Genomic DNA, 10,979 nt, shown 5'->3' on the forward strand with positions numbered 1-10,979 from the left:
AAATCTTAGTGAAGGCGAGGTTGATTCTGTCATTATCGGAAATATCACAATTAACTCACTACTATACGCAGATGACATTATTATCTAGTACTCAAACTGGTCTTTAAAACTCATTGAATATTTTGCACAATTTTTGTGAATCATGGAAGCTAAAGGTCAACCAACAAAAATCTAAAATTATGATACTCAATTCAAATGAAAAAACTCATCTTAGTGGTTTTAAACTTAATGATAACACTTTAGAAACTGTAAAAACATATTGCTATATCGGTTTAACAATTAAATATACAGGCAATTTTAACATCTCTTCTCAGATATTAATGGAGAAAAGTCGCAAGACATGGTTTAAGATTAAAAATGCAATAGGATTGAACAACCCATGTATGCTCAATGCTAGAAAAAAATATTCGATATGCTTATAAGCCCGATTATTCTATATGGCTGTGAAATTTGGGGAACCAATCGTAATTCCTTCATTTATTTCATTATGGATTTGAAATAAAGTTTTCAGTTGAGGTGCTGAGAGGTCCAAGAGGAACTACGTTACGTAGGAGTGAATTCCCAATGAAGTTAAAATCATCAGCGATGACATGACAATTGTTTATGTTCTTTAAATCAATTGATTCATGATAATAAAGATATACAAAAAAATCAAATGTATAAATTTTGATTGCCCGTAGTAATTTAATGCAAACTTTCAGTGTGGTAACAGAGGCTGATCAACTGCCCGGGGTGTTAATTTTGGGTTGCTTAGGGTGCACTATACAGTTACATTAAGGCGCACTGTTTCGCACACCAAGTTACCCCGGTCAAATTTTGTAAAACTTAAAATTAAAAGTTGAAATTTGGTGGATATTTTGTTTAAATGTAGTTAAGCATTTAAACATAGACAGATGTAATATATGTAATGGTAAACAGGTGTAATTTAAAAGAAGAATGGTATCCGGAACGTTTCAGTACCCTACCGTATTAGGTTCTCTCCTCAGCATCAGATGGCTGATTTTCATAACATTATTTTTATAATTTATAGTATTTTTACAACATATTTGTCCAGTGTGGTGGACGTGTTTTTCAACAAACGGTCGGCATTCCAATGGGAACAAATTGTGCCCCTTTACTTGCTGACCTTTTCCTTCACTCTTATGAGGCTGACTTTATAGCTGATCTGATCAGAAAGAAAGAATATCGTTTAGCTAAGTCCTTTAATCTCAATTTCCGCTATATAGATGACGTATTATCTTCAAACAATCCTAATTTCGAGGATTTGATTCATCGCATCTACCCTAAAGAACTTGGGATAAAGGATATTACAGACACAGTGAAGTCAGCCTCACATCTTGACCTACACTTAGAAATCGATGGTAAAGGAAAACTATCGTCCAAACTTTACGACAAACGTGATGACTTTTCATTCGAAATTGTCAACTTTCCTTTCATCTGTGGCAACATTCCTTCAGCACCTACGTATGGAGTGTTCATATCACAACTCATACGTTATGCCAGAGCTTGCCGAAACTACGCAGACTTTTTGTATGGCGCCAGAACTCAAACAAATAGGCTTCTGGAACAGGCTTATGTTGCTACAAGATTGATGTCATCACTACAGAAGTTTTATGGTCGTCATCATGAACTCGTGAATCGTTATGGTGTATCCATCTGCACCATGAAAACTGATTTATTCAACGAGTCATAGTTTTCCTTTCCTCGTTTGTCTACCGCGGACTTGATTTTTTATGAGCAACTCGGCAGGTGTTTCTAGAAAAGCACAGGACGCTTACCCTACTGATGCACCTGGTCCATGCTCCCAGTTTTTAGTGGAGCCCGAGTTGCTCATTTGCTTTTGTTACTTTGTATGTATGATTTTAGTTACTATATGTTCTTTGTTGTGTATGTCTGTTTTCCATGTCTGGTCTTTGTCCCTGGATTACATTCTTTTGATTACCGCTTTAACCTTGGTTCCCTTGATTACTCTTTCAAAATACCTTATTTCGCACGAACTTTCGGAACCAAAATTGTGAAAGAATAAATCGAAAAGGATCTTATTATTTGTACCCTTTTGCCAACTACTCCATGCATGCTTTCATCCTGTGGTAGTGTCTAAGTGCCTGATATTTTATAAAACATAGTAATTGACTGTTAGTTTTGGAAAGGCACCCCTGATTTGTACTAAAACTCAGTAATATTTTTTTTCAGTATGTTACCATGGCTACTGGATTTTATAACAATAATCACTAAATTACTTATAAATGACTTGAACCTCCACACACCAAGGATTTCAAAAATATGCACTTTTTTATGACAAAACACTAGAAATGTCTGTGCGGACTGCCTCAAAACAGCTTTATTTCAACAAAATGAGACCAAATATTTAGAAATGACCTAATTGTATTGTACTACCTTATATAGAAACTCACTAGAAATCTCTCTCTTGTTAGCCAAGTCTGTATCTCCACTTTCTGAATTTATGGATCTGCCACGGGTCATGGGTTAACTGAACTGTTCGTATCTCAATATCCTTGCTTGGTGCTCTATGGTATGGTTTTTAAGTTGGTCGAGTATTTCTACGAATAAGGATGATTTTGCGTGCAACCCCTTGTATAACACACAGTGTTTTAAGCCTATTACGACTATTTTCCTTACAGGAATCAAAAACCCATTAATAGCATTATCTGACAGCCCTTGATGATAAAGAATCGGATATAAACCGTTGCCACGGAGATGTCAAAACGGAAATTTTATAACAAAAAAAAAGAATTACTAGTATATATAATTTGTTTTCCACGATTACCGTGCATGTTATATCTTACTAGGACTGAAACTCATATTTTGAAAATGACACCAATGGCAATGCGACATTGATCATACTTTGTTTAAATGCATTATAAATATCATCTTTTTGAAAACTGATCTCTATCATTTGACATAATATACCAAAATTGGTTGTTGTGTAACCCTGGATATCTATAGAAACAAAAACAAACCCATAACAGTAGTAGACGGTGAAGAATACACTACTTGGTTTCCATGGAAAGATAATCTAGATGTAAACCAGATGGAAACTGCATGTATATTATTCATTCCTATAAGAATATGAATAAAAAAAGAAGGAAAGCAGAACAGATACACTAACTTTTAAAATCGGTCACATTTGCATTTTCTGAAAGATGTTTTATTAAAATAAAATAGACATTACCTTTACAAATGTTGACAAACATCATTTTTTCAAAACTGGTTTGTATGTGCAAGTTGCAGTTTTGCTGAAATTGTCGAAAACTAACAAAATTTGTGTTGACGAACTAGTTACATTTACGTATCGATCTGTTCACGATCATTTCTCTCGATTGACAAATACGACGAGGTGTCTAGTCAAATAAAAGTACATATTTTGAGAGATTTTTTATTTTAACTTTTGAATATCTGTAAGTATTCAGTTTTTTACTCATCGACATTTGTTTAACATGGCAACGACCTTCGGGTATTTACAAATAATTTGTATAAATTCAAAAGTTGAAATTTCCCTAACTCTTCATTGTGGAATGTGCCTCTATCATATTCATCTGAACACGTGTCTTTAGTAATGTGGGGGAAGCAGAACTTACTTCTGATGGGGGAAGGAAAGAAGTTTTTGAAAGGTGCTGGACTTATCTATAACCACGAGGTGGACACCGCAGTGGGTTCGGACCCCACGTGTGTCAAAGCTTCCACAAAGATTTTATCGATTTCCCAATTCTGTAAATGAAGTGATTTTTATTAGGCAGATAACTAGTACTTTTCCGTGGTTGGCACTAGAACTCCTTTGTTTTTTGTTTTTTGTTTTTTTGTTGTTTTTTTTTTTTTTTTGGTTGTTTTTTTTTTTTGTTGTTGTTGTTGTTTTTTTTTTTTGTTTTTTGTTTTTGAAAATTTATACATTGTAATACTGCGTTCTTGTATCTAAAGAATGCACCCATTCACAAACAAATATGCGCTTGACGTTCTTTGCTAATAACCAGTGTCCTTACTTTACATTGCACGGAAGTAGACTTCTTTGTCTCCGCTCAGGAAATCGTCACGATTCTTGTCTCCGCTTCAAAAATGACCTCATCGGTAGAGGAAGTAAATTTTTCGCATTTTCAATCAAGATTCAAATGATCGATTCGCAATACGGTTATCGTGTATTGTAATATGGGATGGTCTGTATCCAAGTGACATTTATCCTTAGGACAAGAATGCCGTAGATGAATATGACGCATTGTTTAAAATTAAAGGGCACAGATATGCTTTATGTTAAATTTTTTTTTGTTCACCTGCAAGCACATTTCTAGCCATCTTAAGCGCTTTGAGACGGTGTATTTTTCTTAACAGAATGCAAAAAATATACAAAAATGGTTCTACGTATCTCTAGACACAAGTTTACTTCTTCATATTTTATGTTAAATAAAATCCATCTCAAAATTCAATGAGATATAAAAAGATATAATACAAACCACTGGCGGATCCAAGGGGGTGCAGGGGGTTCGTACCCCTTGTTTTTGATGTGTATTGACCAAATTTTCAGACTATTAAGATTATTAAGGGCAGTTCCACTATTGGCCAATCTTTGTTTGATGTCTGTTTCGGCTCCTCAATCTGTTTTAACAGTACTTCCCAAGTATGTAAATATATAAGATTTCTTGATATTATCTCCATTGAGTTATACAGGGTTTGTATTTGTACTACTGTGAACCATAATGTCTGTTCTTCCTGTATTAATCTTTTATCCTACTTGTTCAGAATAATGGTGTCGTTCGTTGGTTTTCTCGTGAATATGTTGGTGTGTGTGGGAGAGTAAAGCCGAATCATCAGCATTTTTTAAAGTCCAAATCTTCCAAGGTTGTAAAAGTTGACCATTTGATTCCTTGTGTGATGACAAAAATAAGAAAAATAGAACCCTGTTACGTCGGCGTTTAAATAGTCGAGACGTCCTCTTTTGTTTTTGTTTTTTGTCAGAAAGCTCTTCAACCATGAAAGTAGTTAACTTTTGATATATTCATTTATCACTTTTGTCACCTCCTTTTGGTTACTTTTTTTTTTAATTTATCCATTGTATAAATTTATTTTTCTATCATGTGTCACATGTCTTTTGGTGTTTTGTTCATTTGCGCTGACACAAATTAAAAGGAATCAAGGACACCTCAAACTGGCGAACTGTTATACTATCAAAGCGGTCATATAAATCCGTAATTTAAGTGAAAGCTGGCACAAACTGTTGTCCTTTCTCTGTCAAAGGTGTATCATTATAGCCACTGAGTCAATCATAGTCCGAATTGCCTTTGACTCTGCAACCCTCCTCTTTTCCTATTTGGATATTGATATGTCGGGTTGAGGTCAGAACGAAGTGTCATACAAAAAGTTGGAGATTAAGCAGTACTGCGATGTACCGCCTTTCAACCGCTTCTAACATTTCAGCAATGCCAGAAGGCAAGAGTTCAAACAGGACTTCGGTGTCAGACTCATTGAATTGTTGATGCTTCGTTTCATATTCTCTGTCTGGCGATTGCTAGTCTGAATGAGATAAACATTGGCTAGGATTAAATTTCAAATTGTTTTAGTTTGTTTGTTTGTTTAGTTGGTTGGTTTTTTTTTGGGTTTTTTTTTGTTTTTGTTTTTGTTTTTGTTTGTTTGTTTGTTTCTCCATTGTGTCTTCTATTCTTAAATTCCATAAATGAGTCCCGACAGATAAACAAAACGTGTCTTGGGGTACTTAAAATGTTTTGAAACGGATTCAAGGTCATGTTCACGATGCACAATTTTATTCGCCACCTCCTCCACGATCATTATTTCATTTTATTACTGAAAATTGGCTTTATAGAATGAACATTGCTAACTTGTAATCCGAAGTATTAGAGTCATGAATGAATATATAAATTACTGGTAACCTAACGTTGGTTATCACAGGTAAAGAAAGTGCACATAACATCATTCATCTCTTTATACGACCGCAAAATACTAGTATACTATAGTATACTTGGTTTTCATTCGCTAGTTTAAATATTAGTTGGTTGATCTAAGGGAGCTTAAATTTTTATTTTGAGGTTTATGGTCCAAACCGTTTTAAAAAGGGGGCCTAAAACAAGCATTTCATAGAATTTAACTGTATAACTCTAGGCTAAAAACCACTAATTCCACTTCCCATTGGCTTCTATGCTAATTTCACAATATTCAATGGCTTCTCTGGACTCTACCTTAACTTTAACCTGCAGAGGACTATATATCAGCATGATTCTACATATGTCAGCTCACAATCCTCAGAATGGCATGTGGGGTTAGCAGACTTGCAGTGCAGTACTGGTTACCGGAAGTGAAGTGTCTATAAATAGCATGGGAAATCCCAGTGTTTTCACAAGATAGGGGTATATTTAGAAATCATTATGGAGATTAGGCTTCACATCACATGAAGCAAAATGCACCTATAAAATGTACAGAAATGTTGTTCCTTTCAGAAACTGTTTAAATTTTTTAAATGAGATGAGAACTTTTTTCACAGCACTATGAGGAACAGGGGTAATTTCTGCGTAGGACTATTTTTGCGTACGTTCCAAATGCTCATTGGTTGAATTGGTGGTCTGTAACCTCTAGTAAAAGCATAGGAATATATTTGCTGTTGTTCCACAATTTTCTATACAACAATGGTCTGACTTGGATGGATGTTGGGGTAAAGACGACTTTTCAAGAAATTAGTGGCCAAAAGGGGGTCCAGAAACATGCATTTTCCTGATGTCCAGACAAATACTTGCCTGTTAGAGAATGAATATCTTGGAAATTGTATTACAGGGTACTAAAGGGAAATAAAGACTATATATTTTATGAATATTGAAGTATAAACATTTATATAATATTTAATAAAAAAACGAACTTGATAAATTTGAATAAAATTAATTAAAATTTCCAACTTTTTGAGATTTAAACAAAAAATGGAATAAAAACTAAGTGTTTTATGAAAATTAAAGTATAAAACATTTATACAATATTTTATAAAAAATGAATTAATTGTTATTGTCAATCAGATAACTAATTTATTGTAAAATGAGGAATTGGGCCAAAGTAAACTTAATTATATTTATTGAAATTAAAGTTCATGTGAAAAACGATGAGTTTCAATTATATTTAATGATTCTGTGTAATAATCACACACAAAAAATAAATGAAGAATAAGTTAAAAAAAAACGGAAAAAGGTAATATACTAGTGAATTATGAATACCTGAAATGTTATAAATTCAATAGTAAACAGTAAACATGATATTTGAAAATGGACCATGTAAAGGAGGGAAATGCCAAGTTGGATGGAGAAGAGCCAAGGACAACCAGTCGGACCCATAAGGCGGAAGACCTGTGTGATTTAGTTGGCCAAATAGTGTATGCGTTTTAGAGTCAAATGGGTGTGGTTTGGTGAAAATACAAAGGTGGAGTACAAATTTAATAATTGATGATGTTAGAGTTTTAGTTACCAAAGGTGTACGCTTTTTTTGAATGCCGGAAAGTTTATGCCGAGCCAAAAAATGTATGTAAATTTAGACTGCCTTGTATAGCCGGGCGTAGTTCCCGGATTTTACCGTGCTAGCACACGACGTTAGTACGCAGTTTTACTAACGCCACACGAGACCGTTCCAGCTCATGCTTCTGGTGAATGGGTTGACCAATTTTCTTTTAATAAGTTTGGAAACTGGAATGTTTATCATTGGTTAGATTGGTCAACTTTTAGAATTGAACAAGTGTAAATGTAAATCCCAAATTTACACGTGGACTTAAGAACAGCCAAAAGATTAGCCAAAGAAACAAATAAAAAATGTATTTATAAGCCAAAGTAGTAAGATAAAAGATATGAAATAAGGAAAATAAAATAAAAAAATATATTTTTTTTCATTTAGGGGTTTAGCTTTATGACTATGTATAAACCGGAGGTTTTTTTTAAAGAAGAACGCACGCGACATTATACTACACACGGCTGGAGCTATCGGCGCGGTAGATATGTTTTATAAGCATATGTGTACATGATTAACAAAAGTAAAAAAAAATAATAATAGATAATAATAGTAAAAAAATATAAAAGATGAGAGACTATGTGTATAAATATATTGCATTGTGGAACCCCATATCAGGTGATTAATTTTATTTTAATACAATTATATATTATTTTGGTTTTTTTTTATTGAAAAATGAAAGATGATATTATTTAAAATAAATGGTACTGTATGAATATGTTGGTTATGGTTTTATTACGTTAGGTATTCCCTCTACATATTTATAAGTGTGTCACACGACCACCTGAGACTGCTCGGCTGAAATCAGTGCAACTACACTTGATATATAGGGTGTGGATTATCCAACTTGAAATGAAAAAAAAATATATATAGGGCTTTAAGTTATCTAATGACAATTACCGTAGTTTAAACAAAAGTATGCTATATTTTACTATGATAATCAATGACTGAAATAAATTGTGCTGATGCTGACCAGACTTGTTGCTGAACTGATTTGGGTGGGTCAAGAAGGTTTAGTTCCGAAAGAGTGTGGAGACCCAATTTGTGGATATTTTCTTTAGGTTCCAAACGTGCTTGGTGGTGTTCTAAACAATCTATAAGGACGTGCTTAATGTCCTCTGAAACTCCACATTTTTGGCATAAAGGCGATATATCTTTAACATACTATCCTATTTGACCTGGTAGCATGGTTGTATACAGTCTGAGTCTAGTAATTGTTTTTGCGTGATGCCTTTTACCACTGTAAAATGCTGGTTTTACAATAACATTGGGTTTTAGCTGTTTATGCCAAATGTGATTCGAATTTTCCCAGCTTGTCTGTCATTTTTGTTTAAAGATTTTGGAAATAATAGAAATAAATTCTTTTGAACTTAACACAATTATGACACCAATAGTAGGCTTTGATAGAGCTTGTTTTGCTAATCTGTCGCTTATATCATTACCCGGAATACCGACATGTGCCGGAATCCATTCTATAATTACACTTATATTTTTCTGTTTTAGAAATTTTGCGTTTAGTTGAATAGAATTAAACAAGTCTGGTCTGCTAGATTTATTATTTTTAATAGATTGAAGAGAACTAAAAGAATCCGTGAGGATGACAATGTTTTTGTCTTGATAATTTTGATCAATTATCCATTTTAACGCAAGCGATATTGCAGTCATTTCTGTTGAAAAAACGGAAATATTATCAGTCAACCGAGTAGATAATGATACTCTTTTACCAGAACGCATTTGATGTTTTACCAGAAGCAGGATCCTTGGAGCCATCTGTATATATTTTTAAAAACTTTCTATATTTTTCATCTATAATTTGCATAACAGCTGATTTAGTCAAATGCGGATTGTCTTTTTTGTCCACCTGTTTTTTAATACACTCGGATGTGTTAGCCGTACCAATTATCCAGGGGGGGGCATGTTTTGGTTGTTTGTTTTGAACGATATCTATTGTGTTTAAATCATTCTCTGAGAGAAATTGACATACTCTTACCCTTACTTTTACGTAGGACGCTTACCCTACCGGTGCACCTGGTCCATGCTCCCAGTTTTTAGTGGAGTCCGAGTTGCTCATTTACTTTTGTTACTTTGTATGTATGATTTTAGTTACTTTATGTTCTTTGTTGTGTATGTCTGTTTTCCATGTCTGGTCTTTGTCCTTATAACCTTGGTTCCCTTGATTACTCTGAAACCATATGAGCAATCATTTTTTCCCCCACATATGTGAATATCTTTTAGTATATTGACTCAGTTGATCTTTTCTGAGCTGTAAAGGAAGTTCACCTGCTTCAGCTAGAACTTTTTCTAAAGGCGTTGATTTGATTGCCCCTAGAACAATTTTAAGTCCCCGAGATTCAATGCGGTTTTAGTTTTTCTTTAACATTTGGAAGGGCAGAATTAAATGCTTGACACCCGTATTCTAGAATTGACCTTAATAGAGACCGGTAAAGCAATAGTAAGGACTCTGTTTCCATGCCAAAATTATTTGGTTTGCGGTCAGGTTTTCCGTATTATAGCCTGACAACCCTGGCATGTGCCAGGGGTACCCCATTCCACCATCTGGGGCACACATTCCAGTTGATCTTGGGCAGAGCGCCTAGCCCCCGGCTAGGTTTCTGAGCACTATTTAGTCGCCTTTTACGACAAGCTTAGCGCTGCTGCAGGCCTATTCTTTTGACAGTCGGATATGCACGGGACGAGTCTGGAAAGAAATAACATAAATAACGAAAAATAAACCAGAAAAAAATGGACATTAAAAATTTGAAAAGTCTCTAAGATATATGTATGTATGATATGATAGCACTTAATTATGATACAACATCTGAAAAGTATAATCAAGTTTTTGAAAAGACGAGTTCGTTTTGAATTCTCGTTGAACTTAATGGATACTCGTGCCTTGGGGTCTATAGGCGATTTCATTGTAAATAGTTGTGTTAAAATCGGACATTAGAGAAATCGAACGTAATATCTCTTTAATGGTCCCTGTATCATGTAACTACTGCCAACATAAGAACTGAAGTGTCAGTCTCAATCAATAAAAGCCTACAAAAGACCAGCTATAAAAGACTGTTTTGCCCGAATCCCTACAAAAAATTACTCCCAAAATGAAACTTACAAAAGCTAGGATGCCACGGGAACGATTAGCCGAAGAATACGTTTATACTGTGTTTATATCAATTTATTGTTATTCTTAAATTCGAAAAGTGTTGAATAAAACTGAGCTATAAATGTTAGATGTATAACCCGGGATATAAGCAGGCATGTGTCCAGGAAGTTATAACAAGTACCACATGTATCATTGAAAAAATATAGCCGACGCAGTAAAATTTTGATCTTTTTACTTAAATTTTTCTACATTTCATTCAAGAAAATAACACATGGGTCGCAATTTCAATTTTCGATACAGTTTTTTCGAACGCCACTTAGTTATCAATATTTGGCCAACTGGGAAACAGATTTGCGATCAGGTGACTTGCGTTTCCATA

The sequence above is a fragment of the Perna viridis genome, chromosome 14, assembly GCF_037379345.1.
Source record: "Perna viridis isolate PV_CMFRI_1.1 ecotype Kerala chromosome 14, ASM3737934v1, whole genome shotgun sequence".
Lineage (NCBI taxonomy): Eukaryota > Metazoa > Mollusca > Bivalvia > Mytilida > Mytilidae > Perna > Perna viridis.